The sequence below is a fragment of the Rosa rugosa genome, chromosome 1, assembly GCF_958449725.1.
Source record: "Rosa rugosa chromosome 1, drRosRugo1.1, whole genome shotgun sequence".
In the NCBI taxonomy this organism is placed as follows: domain Eukaryota; kingdom Viridiplantae; phylum Streptophyta; class Magnoliopsida; order Rosales; family Rosaceae; genus Rosa; species Rosa rugosa.
The window spans coordinates 67,945,151-67,959,427 of NC_084820.1; the positions used below are offsets into that span (position 1 = coordinate 67,945,151).

Here is a 14,277-nt window from a genome sequence, read left to right on the forward strand (position 1 = left end):
GAACAGTACTCTATCAAATACAAACATTGCAAACCATCAAATGATTCATATAACCATTACTTTAAACTTCAAAAGCAAAAGGGATGCATTTCCCAATCATTGAAACCAACATTTTACACAAGAAAAGCATTCTAGTGCATGCCCATCTACTTGGGACATCAAAAAGCTGATACACATATATTGTTCCAAAATATGCCACACATGGTGCATGACAATGTACCAACAGAGAAGCACAAAAAAGATGTTGGTGCTTATCTAAAATGTACCAACAAGTGCGCTACTTCATGACTCGTGCACATATGTGTTGACATTGGACTATTTATGATTGCTTGCCCACTTCGGCCATGACTAATGCTTGCTCCTGCTGCTCCTTTTTTTTTCTTCTGCTTCTGCCACCACATCAACTTGTTTGAAGACGCTGCATGCAATACTCCCACATCAAAAGCCACACTATCCATGAGCAACATGACAAAATGACACAAGCAAGCAGCTGCAGAGAAAGACCAAATAAAAGACTTACATTTACATCTGGTAATGCAAACCCAAGTTTGGAAGATAGGTGATCTTTCGAAACATAATAATATAGTCACACCTTCACAGCATACCTTAATTAATAAGTCATAGTACCCCAGGAGATGTGAAACAGGATTCTGCTTTTCTTTTATACACAAATATATACTAGAAAAATGTTGCTCTTATGAAAGTTTTTGAAAATGCAGTTAGTAGTTGCACTGCAACTACTTAGGCATTGCAATTTAGATTTGGCTTGGAATGTAATCTAGTCTATTGAATAATAGAAACCTTCCAATCTCATACAAAAAAAAAAAAAAAAAAAAAAAACCTTTAACAACCATACCATTTTTGTAGCATCAGGCATCCTAAACTCATGTGTAGCAACAAAACTTGAGGTTGTAACATGGAAAAAGAAACAATAGAAGTATAGCACAATACAACAAGTGATAACGACAACATCAATGTATCATTTTAATAATGACTTAGTTCTTGCAAGTTCACTAAGTCAAAACCATAAGTCATAACAGCAAATTGAGACCTAAAAAGTAATGATTGAATTAGATCGAGGAACCTCATATAATGGTCTATATATCAGCACATGCATTCCCAAATCTGTCAGCCAGTGTGTGTTCAGCTGGTTGCTCCATACATTGGAGGCATGTCCCTGTAAATCCAGTGCTCCACTGCCAATAAGCTTTTGCTCTTCCACTTCTCTAGCCCATCTCTGTGAAAAATAAAATACAAGTGGCCACTGAGTAATCAGTAGACATCCAACAGAACCTATTCAAGCAAAGTTACGAAACACTGCACTTAGTATCTAAGTGAAATGAGAATGAAACTCTGGGAGGAGAAAAATAAAAGATAGAAAGATAAAATTATAGTAAGAATTGCAGAAATGGGTTCTGAAATTAGGCCCACATCATTATCAAAAATACCTTTCAGATGACTATTGACCACAAACTTCTTGCTGATTCATCAACGAAGTGCACAAATAGCATGATTTGTGCCAATAATGGAATTAAAAGTAAAAGCTGTAAAGTGGAAAGAGCAAAAAAACAGCTGAGATTAACCAACTGTAAACGGTAAAACAGAGGTTGAACTTCTTGACAAAAGTTAGCATAGTGTAGAGGAATTTTACCTGACTTGTATCAGGACAAACACTCCCTGGATCAAAGTTAAAAGAAAAAGAACAAAAAAAATCAGTTTTCCCTCGTCCATTAAGTAACCCCAAGCTAAATAAAGAAAATTTCCAAAACTAACCAGATGGTTAACCTCCAGTATATTTTCTAATCAAACCAACAATTCAGATATCAGAACCACCTCTTATTCATTCAATTCTTTTGAAACCCAACAAAACACACTTGAAGTTCAACAAAACAGTAACGATATCCTATAGCATTGACATTCGATTTTCTTCAACACCCACTTTTAGAACCCCTTGTAGATTTCGACCAAGATTGGTTGTTATTAGAACTTGGATTCCTCCCTACAACTCAAAAACCAAAATCAGCTTCAGAACAACAACAAAAAATCAAAACTTTATCTCAATCTAAAACCTCAAAATGAAATCAATGTTTACCCAATTCTATAAACATTCTTCAAGTTGTTTATTTATCCTGGGAAACCAAATAGAGATGTAGCAGAAATTAATGATGAATTATAGGAATAAGGAAGAGACCTTGACAAACAGACCAACTCGAGCAGAGGAGCATAGGATTTGGACGATGATCTTCTTTTGCTGCTGTTCCTAGTAACCTCGTTGTTGTTGTGGTTATTGTTGCTGCTGGGTCTTCTTCTCCACCTCTTCTTCTTCCAGATTTATAGATCAATGTACCCGAGAAACCCCCTCCCTTTTTCCTCCTCATTCAATGTATCCTTCTGGAAATCCCTCTACGAAAACTATCTTCATCATCTCGATGGTTTCTCTTCCTAGAACGAGCTCCCCCCATGGTGAAAATTTGGTAAACAATGACTCTATATATACCTAGAAACTGCAGCAGAACAATACTCTATCCATTCAATTACCAAACTTGAAAATACACAAGTAGAGAGTACAGAAAATAAGTAAGTATCCAGTACAATCAATTCACCCAAAACTCTATTATAATCATATTCATTATGATCAGCACTACATATTGAAAATATGAATTGGTATTGAAAGCCAGTGTCAATCCTTCATAATCCCAATTTCCTTTAAGCAACGTCATATATTCCTACCATTTATAAAATCAACCAAGAATAATGAAAATAAGAACCGCAAGCAAACATTAATTCTATAAATCAGTCGAGCATAAAAATCATTAAGCACCTATTTACTGAGTTACTAACTTGCTATTTTTTTTTTAATCGATACTCGTTTGCTAGCTTGGTAACACACATTTTACAAACACTAACAAATCAAAGAATTGAAGCAGATCAATACCAAATATGCACGACAAAATTGAAAATGAAAAGTAAAAGAAAGGTCAGAGAGCGAGTTATACCAGATCCTGATAGAGGTCAAAACCCAAAAAGAGAATTAGAATGCCAAAGCAGTGATGTTCATCTCCAGATCTAAAAGAAACCCAAAAAGTGAAACCCAAATTGAAGGCAACAATTTGAAACAAGCCAAATTGAAAATTCGAAACCCTAACCCCAAATTCTTAAAAGAAATTACTTACTGTCCCTCAGAGAATAGAGTAGGGCGATGTACTTCTTTCCGGAGAAGCATGAAGAAATACCATCATAAGCGTCGACGGTGGTGGCGATTCGGTCCTCTAAGAGGCGGAGGTTGAGGCGGAACACGCAGTCTTTGTGGGAGCAAAGGTCACTCGCTGCAGTTCGAGATAGCCGGCCTTCCATTGATATGCAGAAGTGGCCGGCCTTGTGGATCTTTCCGGAGAGGAACATATTGTCCGATATATCTCGTTGGAGTAGACAAGGATAAGATGAGAGAGAGTCTTTGAGATGAAAGGATAGGAACACTTCCCTTACAATAAGAAAAAAGAAAGGGGGGAAGTTCAATTGTAGGCTGAAAATATTAGCGGGCTGTCAAAACCCGACATTTGTTTTTTTTCAATTTTGTATTCACAAATCACACAACGAATAAGTTGCGGTTGTCTGATAATGTACATATTAAATTTGAGTTAAGGGAGCAAGGAGGGAAAATTCCCACCTATGTGCAATCAAAGTATCAGTTTTAGCGCTAGGGACAAACATTTCTCATTCAGACAACACAAATTACGTATTTGTGTTGTATGAGCTTACAGTCATCACACATATGTCGATCAAAATTTGTAGGCTTTGGGGGAATAAGTGATATTTGGGGACAAATCCAAACTTTCTCAAATTATCTTCCTTGATCGCACAACACAAAAGTAAAAAACTGTTGTATGACATTTTATAAGCTACACTCAAACAACAGATATAACTATTCTGTTGTACAATGTAGTATAAATTTGAAGCCAAATTTGAGCAAGCTAGGAGGGAAATCTGCCGCACTTTTTTTTTTCATTCACACAACAGACCATTCTTGTAAGTGTTGTGCAATGACCTTCTAGCTAAAAACTTCTGAATTTCAACAGCCTTATACAACGTAAGTTCTTTAAACGTGTTGTCTGAAGCCATTTTCTTCATCACACAACACTTTTTTTTTTTTCGTTGTGCAAAAAGTGTTGTGTGTTAACGTTTTTGGTGTAGTGGGTGCGGAAGAATGTCAAGATCAAAATTATCAAGGTTGGCAGTTGAATTAATGGTTGAAGACTGAATAGTATATGCACATCTAGCCAATCCTATCCAATTAGTACTCTCCCTATACAGATGTGGTGGTAACGAGAGTTTTACCGAGGGACCATTGTTGTGATGCCCGAAACACTCTACAATATCATCTGCAGGCGAAGCGGGAATTACATGTCAAGGGACAACTTTGTCAATATCATGTGTATTAAACCTAAGATGAAGCAACTATAATGAAAAGTGAAATTTGGGTTCAAGCTTTTGCTAGGAAAAAACAACGTAACAAGGCGAAAATAATGAACTGCTGGGTACAAATAGGAAAAAGAGTTTCAAACTTTATGGTTTCTTTTGTTATTATCTTAATTTACCATGACTTTTAATGTAATTTCTTATGAGAATATAATTGTCTTTTCATGCAAAATTGATTTGCTGGGTTTACATAGATATTTGCTGGGTACATTTAGAAAGACCCAAAAAAAAATTCTTCTGCTTCTTTTCTCTTCCTCTCTCTCTCTCTCTCCGAACAATTCTTCTTCCCGTCATTGTCTTCTTCATCTTCGTCTTCCTCCTTTTCCTTTTTGTTTGTATGAATCTTCTTTGGTTCAATACAAACCTTCTAGGAACAATTGCATAGCTCAGAGAAGAAAAAAGAATTTCAAGAATTTCATACCAAGACAAAAACAAGTTTCCAACGCCAGATCAAACAAAACTTATACCCACAACATAATGAAATACCAAAACAAAATACCAATTATAAACCTTCTGGGTTCAATTATATAGCCCAGATCAAAGAAATTTTCCACTCTCTCAACATAGAAATAATGAAAAAGCCTAAGAAGCCTTTGGGTTCCCCTTGACAAAGTCAAAAAAAAAAAAAGATTGTGCAAGAGGGGAAGGCCTTGACGTGCAAGCTACAATTACTGGAAGTAATTGGTCTACATTGAAGAGATAAGGACGTGGGTTGCATATATGCAAGCAAGGGCGTAGCCACTCACAGGGCTACTTGGGCTATAGCCCAAGGGAGAATTTTGATTCGCCCAAAATGCGTCAAGTATGGGTATAGCCTAAATAAAAAAATAAAAAAACTACTAATGCTTCGAAGAGTTGTTGGGTTGCTGCTGTCTCAAACACCAACCCGTCTCCTCGTTCAGAACTTCAGATCAGTTCCGCCTTCCACTCTTCTAGAGTTCCAGCTTCTAGGCTCCAGCCACGGAGCCACCTCCAATTGCTGCGAGCCACGGAGCCGGGAGCCACCTCCAATCTCAGAGTTTCAGTCCACTGAGCCACCTCCTACTCTCACTCTCCTCATCTCCTCGTTCAGAACTTCAGATCAATTTTGATTCCACCTTCCAGAGTTCCAGGCTCCAGCCACCGAGCCACCCCCCCTTTTCAGAGTTTCAGTCCGCCTGAGATTCATTGATAATTGGGAATGGGTTGAATCGATTGATGAGATTCATTGATATTATGCAGGTAAAAAAAAAAAAAAAATTTGGGCTTCGCCCAAAAAATTTAGCCCACCCCATTGTCGAATCCTAGCTACGCCCCTGTATGCAAGGTAATTATCAAGGCTGCATTGGCAATTAAAGTTGATGGACGTGGAACAGTTTGAGAAGGATGCAATCATCCTTAATTGCTTGCGATCATCAAGGGATATATACGATATCTTGTCATATATAATTGCTCATGCACAATGGATTAATTAAGGAAAGCTACATGAAGATATATATGCAATACGTGCATATCCAGAAGTTGTTTCCCAAGAGGCAATTAACGTTGCCTAGCTAGAATATTGCTACATCACATAGGCAATTTTATTGCCTACGATAGTTATCAAAACTAATAAGCGTTTTGATCGCATGTATTCAAGGCCAATAACTATGGCCTAAAATATAGTATATCCTTGAAGATATTTCACTCCTATTAGGAAGGTGAATCTGCAGTGAGTAACCTATGCATATAAAGCCTAAAGCGAAATACAAAGACACAACCTCTCAATCAACTAAACTCTCAGATTATCCAAAGTCTCTCCGGAGCAACCTACCTTCAACCTAATTGAAACCAGCGAAGCTAGGGTAACGCCCCAGCAAACCAGCGAAGCTAAAGTCACACTTTAGCAAAACCTGTGCTTTCTCCTACTTCCCGGTGATTGCTCTGCTCAACCTACAATGTTGAGTATCAATTCGGTGATGCAAGAGATCACAACAAAAGTCTTTATCTGTAAGGCAGAAAAAAGAACCTTGTGACGAGGTTGGTGCTCTCCTCGTCCACAGCGTTTGAAAAGAAGTCAAGTCAAGAGACTCCCCAACGACTACACCCCGCGATGTTAGCACGCTCGCACAATCACAATAGCAAAAGAGATTGTTTACTAGCCCAAACTAGGCCGAAGCCAAACATTTGGCATGCCCGATGGGATCAAAGCTCTAGAGTCTTTTTGTGTTCGGCATCATTGGGAAGCCAGGGGAAAATCTTTAGCAAAAGAAATTCCTAAATTTCCCAAAACACAAGACCTCCAGTTACAAGCAGCATAAAAGTGTTGCTTGTCGTGGTCTTTCTGAGGAAGAAGTGTCTGCGAAATTTGCTCTACATTCGCAGATGGACAATATGGCCAATTCTGACCAAGGAATTGAGGCTGATGGCTCTCAACTTGATCTTCAACAGCAGCTCGATATCACCGGCGATGCCAACTTCCCTGGTAGGTTTGTCCCCATTCCCGTGCCAGAGGGTGCTACGCTGGAAGAGACATTCGCTATCACGAAGACCAACATGGAAAAGCATATGGTGATCCTCGACAAGATGCCAAAGCTCACTAACCAGGGACTGGAACAGAACTACTAGTAGTTGACTGCATCGTTGACTGCTAGCTCCCATCAGATGAACGCTCACTTCCAGCAAATGCAGAAGTTCTTCTCAAGAAGGAAACAGGCTGCTTAGCATGCCGCAAGCGTGGTAGCAAAGTTCACGACCTTGCGCAAGAAGGGCGCCAGTCTGGTCGCAACAATAGAAAGCGTAGCTACTCAGGTAGCTTTCTCTCTCTCTAATGCCCGATCCAAATCCTAAATTCTCCCTCACTCTTCTCTCTCTCTCTCTCTCCTCCCTTCTCCGATCTCTCCTCCCAGCTGAGTTATACGGTCCGACCCGAATTCCTAACTGCTTCCACTCTGACGATGTTGGCGATGAGATAGACTTCTCCTTGCCGCACCGTCGCCCTCCATCTCTGAGTGGTGGCGCACTATTTCGCTCTAGACTGACCAGACCAGTGCCGATTCATTTCCCCCTCTCATTCTCCCTCTCATCTCTAAATCGCTTCGATTCTCATCTCTTCAATAGCCACCAAGCGTAAGTTGAAGTGATCTCCGGCTTCTCCGGCTTCTTCTTCAGCCACGAAGAAGCTGAAGCAGGTGGAGAAAGATGCATGTCTTATTGCCGGAGAGTAGTGAAATCAAAACCGCAATGACGACGAAGGCGAAGTCGAAGCGATCTAAGGCTGGATCTTCATCCTCATTTGCGAAGTTGAAGTAGCCGACGGTGGTGCTCCTCTCCGTCAGATCTGCTCTGTTCCGAGTTGAACACAAGCATGGGATCTACCTCATCCTGACCTGAGAGGACAGGAGCTCTGTCGCCACCGAACAAGCGTGGATGGCATGATTAGCGTGATCGGGCATGAAATGCGTGCTCGCGGCCTCCATGGAAAACCAGAAGTTCAACCCAGTACGTGTCTGATTTCTGTGTGATTAGATTTTCAAAAGGGTATTACTAGTTGTGTTTTTACTCGAATTCTAGATTTTAAAAACTGTGTGACACTTTTCTTTATCAATTTGCATTGTTGCAGTTACTAGGTGTTGCGAGAAAGAATGGCATTGTGAGTAGTTCTTTTGGATTATGAAGAAGCAAGTTGTGGTGTTTGGTACATGTTTGTTAGTTGCGGACTGAATGTTGGCTGATTATTTTTTTGTGTATTGTCATTGTCTTACAGATTGAGGTTCTTAATCCTCTCAAAGGTGATCTCCATTATTCGGTTTCCAATGTCAGTGAAAGTGGTGTTTGGAGAGGATGTTGTTTATGTACAAAAATGTCATCAAGTTGAAGGAGATTATGACATCTCCAGTGCGAATTCTGAGAAATTAATAATTGATTCTTCAAAGATTATAAACGTATGGGCAAATTTGCTATATTTAAGCAGAAGAGTTGGGCATTATTGTAACATTTTCAATCTTATAATGAGTGCTCCATTATCTTTCCCTATTTTCATTGATTATTAACCCTCAATAAAAAATTTATTGGAGCAATAAAGAGTTGATTGGGTATTATTAGGGGGCAATAAAACCGGACACCGGATTCCGGTCATGGGACTCCGATCATAGGAGTCAGGTGACCGGTGACCGGAATCCGGCTACTGTTGACCGAAATCCGGTAAAGTCTCCAATGACTTCTCTCTAAGTGACAAAGAGGGAGAGGGCAAAATTGTCCTAAAAATAAATAAAAAATAATTAAAAATACTTAATTGGGTATTAGGGCAAAAAATATGTAATTTATTGGGTAAGTGGGTAAATCTCATAAGATGTTTGAGTAAGTGAGGTTAATATAGTTTAAATTTGGATAAATGAACATTTTCCCTAGACTTTATTTTCTAAATCGTTGCAATCGAATACGATTTTATTGATATATATATACTATATCATGTAAAATATATTTATTGGACCGCCTTGACCTACATTGTATTGTTGAAATAGGGTTTAAAATTTAAAATACTATACATTATACACACAAATGAACCAAAAGAGGTGTATTTTTTCTTTTTGTCTAAGAATTAAACAACAAGTTTACGTGACAACTCGAGAAGGCACATGTGTTTGTTACTTTTGTATACAAAGTGCAATAAAATTTGCCACTTGAGAGAGTCCGCCATTTATAAGAGCAAATGCACCCCATACATCTTGGACGTCCAAGACCAGCCAAAATGGCAAAAAACCAAAAAAGATGCATGCATGCCAAACTTGTTGGATGACCAGAGGCCTTCCCGACCAAGCTCAATGGCAAGTCTTGGACTTTGTCTTGGTCGACCAATATGGCACATGGCTTCACATGGAAGCTGATGTAAGTTAATTGCTTTTGATAGTTTTTGTCTTGTAGTTAAACATGGTGGAATGCTAGTGAATGATTGGATCACATGGAACCAATGGATTACATCTAAAAGAATAAGAACCATTGGATTAAATAGTGAATAATTGAGAGGCATTGACTTTGCCTATTTGGGGTGCATGAAAAAATTAGGAGGCAAAGGCAATATTAGTGAATAGTGCATAAATGAGAGGCAAAACTTTGCCTTTTGCCCTTGCCTATAGACTCTTGGGGTGCATTTTCTCTAAGGGGACAGTGGAATCTTATCTCGTCGTGACCAACACAGTCGGTTTGTCTCTTTTAGCCTATAGATGGTTTATTTATCAAAACTTTGATTTGGTTGGTAGTACGCCTTGGAAATATAATCATATTGGTGCACTATGAAATTGAATAATGATCATGATGGTTAATTATGAGATGTTTTTCCTTTTGATTTGGTGTATGATGAATAAGGCCATTAGAAAATGTCCACTGCCTGTTGATGTTGGCCATAATCACCTCAATGGGATTGTGTTAAACTTTTATCTGTCTCCAAATCGATCAAAGTACAAGTGAATCCTCAGAGGCACAAACGACCTTCTTTCTAGTTGGGCCATGGCGTTTTGTTTAAATTGTGAACTTCTAGGAGATGAGGGGAATTCCGAAAACAGTTTAGGTAAAAGAAATATGTTTGAATTGTCGTTAAGAGAAATATGTCTGAACTTGTGAATTAGGTTAAAAATAAAAGTTGAACGCGAATTTGGCTCGGAACTATTTGAAGATTAAAACCCAACACCCCCCCCCCCCCCCAAAATCACTGTTTAGAATATGTCTGAACTTGTGAATTAGGTTAAAAATAAAAGTTGAACGCGAATTTGGCTCGGAACTATTTGAAGACTAAAACCCAACACCCCCCCCCCCCCCAAAAAAATCACTGTTTAGTACTATTCAATGTATAGTGATTGGACGATTTTGCCCCTGTATGTTGCAAGATTTACTCTCTCTCTCTCTCTCATTGCTGCGAGGGCTTAACAACTAGTATTTACTACACATCACAATGTAGCAAATAAAGTACAAATCTTCCTAAAAGTCTACCGCCTTTGGTTTCACAAACTAAATCAAAGATTTTCTCTCTTTTGAGAGTCGGTGGTGTTCTAATCATTTGCTTTGCGCGAGCGCTTTTGCCCGAATTCTGACCCCAATCTAAGGTTTTAAGCCTCATTTCCCTTGCTTTGTTTTCATTTCACTTATGTTTGCTTTCATTTCCTCTGTTTTTTTTTTTTTTTTCCCGATCCACTTGAATGGCCAAATCTCTCATTCCACCCAATTTAATTCTCTCCATATTTCAAATATGATCCTGAGCACCCCCCGCATTTTACATCTTATATTGCTAGTATGACGTTAACAATGCTTGCGCCACCATCGATATCGCTCCTTGAAGAGTTGCTTTAAGAGACTACCCACTAGTGCACACGAAGTTTTACCCAATCGTGCAACACAAGATTGATAACTTTTTGGTTGCTGTCTTTGTGATCCCATTGTGGATTTGCTTTTTTTTTCATATTTTCTCAGTTCTTGCGGTGACTCTTCGGTGCGGCTGTGATTTTGGAGTTAGAGAATCATGCTTTTGAAATAATAAAAAAAGAAAAAGAGTAAATTGGGCCCATAGTTCTCAGTCCACCCAACTTTTAATCAGACCGGAAGAACCAAGAGCCCATCTCTTTATGAAATGCCCTAATTTAGAAACCTCTATATATACACAACTCCAGGGTCTAGAAGAGCAGCCGAAACCTCCAGGCTTGTGAAAATTCAAAACTTCCTTGTCAAATGAATCTGGCACATGGAGGTTTCAAGGTATACAAATGGGTACTCGTTTCTAGCTCATTCGAATTGTTTTGCTCTGAATGCCGCATTGATTTTGTTTGATGTAATTGTAACCCCTGTGATTAGGTTAAGCATGGAGAATTTGCAAATGTGCAAATAGGATGTCTGCAAGGCAATCAGAATACTTTAACATACCCTGTTCAGTCTCTCCCTGGGCAACAACAGGAAGGAACCCTCCTCCTGCTCCAAGCACTCTTCCAATATGTGAGCTGATGTGATTTATTTTTTAATCACAACTTTCTTTCTGTTTCATAGATGGTATTTTCTGATGATTTTTCTTTGAGTTTTAATATTTATGTATGGTTTTCGCTGCAATTTTAAGGGTGTATGTGGTTAAATTTGTTTACCGTAATCTAGTGGCCATTTCCAATCTTACTGAGTAGTATGTGGGAGTTGATCTATGAACCGGTATTAGGTTTGATTGTTGCACTATTACCAAGGCTCCATGACTCGGGGAATTATTGGTTGCCTTTTATTAATGTGCAAAAATAGATGTTGGGAGCCGCTTTGCAGCTTAAATTTCTAGTGTTCTGCTGCCAGTAAGACCCTTACATTGTAATTCCAGCGAATAAAAGACCGTATAAAATATCGTACTTGAACAGAAATAGGGTCTAGTTGGGTTTATTTTTATCATAAAGAGGCCTAGTTTTGGAGCAATGGGTTAGATGTGAAGTAGTTCTCAGATTTTGTGAAGTGGTATTACGTTTGATATTGTTTTGCATTAGACCAAAGGCTCCATGAGCATCGAGCTATTGGTTGCCTGGTCTGAATTGCAGAAATTGATGTTGGGATTCACTTTGCAGCTTAAACTTCTAATGTTTCTGCTGCCATAAATCCCCACACATGTTTCAGTAATTCTAAACTTGTGAAGTCACATTAACTTCAGTAGAACAAGATACTGACTTGCTTGAGTTTTTCAACTTAGAGAGGCCTGGGAATGTACCAAATCGTAGATGTAGCTGTCATTTGCAATCTAACTCAGTAGTTAGTGAAAGTTCTTCACTGCTGCCGCTAGAATTAGGTCATATTATTGCTCTTTTACCTAGGCTCTATGACAAAAAAATGATTGGTTGCCTAATTTCAATGAGCAGAAATAAATGTTGGGATCCGCTTTGCAGCTTAAACTTCTAATGATATTGCTGCCAGTAATGCCCTTACATGGTCCAATAATCCTTGTTGTTTAGCGATTTTGAGTTGAAACTTCATTTTGCTATTGAGACCTTAAATATTGGATAGATACTCAAAGACCTGGTTGGATGCTGGGCAAATGTTTGTGTTATTGAAGAGAGAAAAAACTGCATTTGATTGTTTGCATATTCCATATTATGGTTGGGGTTCAGGTTGAGGGTGAGTCTAAGGATTGCCCAAGTGAATTGGCAAATTGCATAGTCAATAAGTCTTTATCATGGTGGCAATGGCTATGCTGACTTTGTTAATTATAGATATAAAAGCCGGTTGCATAGTCTCTATTAAATGTTTTTCTTATCGAATCACAGGAATGCAAGGAATCTCAATGAATTGCTACATCTGAGTGACTTGGGCTTTGACATTGAGCAAAAGCAGTGGAGGAGCAGTTGAAGGCCCAAAATGAGGAGGCCGTTGTTTATAAGTTTGCAGTTAAGGAAAGCTCATCAATATTGATTTGGCTGTGCACGTTTCTTATAGAAAGACTTTAGGCCGCTATTGCATTCAAGAAGCTAAGGACCACTTCTCACAATGAAGAAATCATATCAATCAACAAAGACTGTAAGGAGCTATTGCATTTGGAAGCTCAATCAAGGCACTACTTTTATGGTCAAGAGAGTGGATGATTTCACTGGTCACTCCCATCATCCCATGTATCTAGAGTTCTTATGTATTTCGAATTAAACTGTTTCTCATTAAAAAAAAAAGTATTCATATTGTCTAGAGTCCTGTTTATTGTAAGTTGTTACCATTCGACTGCGTATTTTTTTGAAGTGATGGATGAGAAATAGAAGGGGCTGTATTTGCTACTTGAAATCTGTTGTGTAGTAAAGTTCAAATATGCAACATGTTGGGCTCTTGGGTATATTTTCAACATCCCCTTGGATTTGCATTATTAGCAATTCAGCATTGTGCATCCAACTTTCAACTTGAGGATGTGTTGCTTTCCCCTCCTCCAATCTTACATTCACAAAAGAACAGTATCTTAACAAAATGATACTAGTTAGTTATGATTTATTGCCAGGTCAATGCTGGACCCTTCTCACTTATCTCACTTCAGACCGAAAATTCGATACCCTGTATCGTTCTACCATGAGCTAGGATGCATGAGCTCAGCTCTATGCCTTAATGAGTAGTATTATTAATTATTGGTTTCACTCTATTCTTGTACCATTTATTTCGTCCCCAAATCAGTTATTCAAGTACTGCAGTGAGGCTTCTGTGGCACCATCATCATTTATCAAGTCCAGTCGTCCAGACTGAAATTTCATGGCCGTGGAAAACCGTATTTACTATGTCGAACTTGAAGGCAGAGAATAGGGTAGTAGTACACGAAGTGATAGCTGCAGCGAACTATTTCATCAGTTTATACAGTTGATGCTAAACCACGCATCGATCCCACATGGACAAAAATGGCGACAGGGGCTCTTCGTTAATATTTATTATGCTCTGGTGTGTGGTTGCAGTCGAGGCGATTAAAGACCCATGTGAAGGTGAAGTGCCATTATACCACTGAAATAAATGAGTTCATGTGCAATTTTTATTTGCACCAAGCATGAAGAAAAAGAGAGAAACAGAAAAAGAAAGACTAGCTGCAATAGGATGTAGAAGAAGATTTGACCAAAAAAGGATGTAGAAGAAGATCTGTCTCTGACATCCAAGTTGTGGAGGATATTAGATCGCCATTGCTTCATCCACAACTCCCACAGCTAGCCTTCAAGTTTCGAACACCAGCCTGGCTTCTCCACCATCCTCCTCTCAATCAATGAGAGACTAACTCTTAGTTTCTTGCTTTCTTCATGTACGTACACCATCTTTGAAATGGCATGAAATGACATGACGGTGTGCTACATATGCCAACCTATCAAATCACGTACATCGCTG

The 14,277-nt window shown here is 38.8% G+C and overlaps 2 long non-coding RNA genes across 2 annotated transcripts; one reads left to right on the top strand and one right to left on the bottom strand.

Annotated features, from left to right (window-relative positions):
• Window positions 1–1,863: 1,863 nt before the first annotated feature.
• On the bottom strand, window positions 1,864–3,194 carry LOC133746011 (uncharacterized). The gene is made up of 3 exons (XR_009863904.1): window positions 2,997–3,194; window positions 2,192–2,504; window positions 1,864–1,999 (listed from the first exon to the last, which is right to left on the bottom strand). It is a non-coding gene; the product is annotated as an uncharacterized LOC133746011 (long non-coding RNA).
• Window positions 3,195–11,023: 7,829 nt separating this feature from the next.
• On the top strand, window positions 11,024–13,269 carry LOC133746016 (uncharacterized). The gene is made up of 3 exons (XR_009863908.1): window positions 11,024–11,178; window positions 11,275–11,412; window positions 12,705–13,269. It is a non-coding gene; the product is annotated as an uncharacterized LOC133746016 (long non-coding RNA).
• Window positions 13,270–14,277: the final 1,008 nt, after the last annotated feature.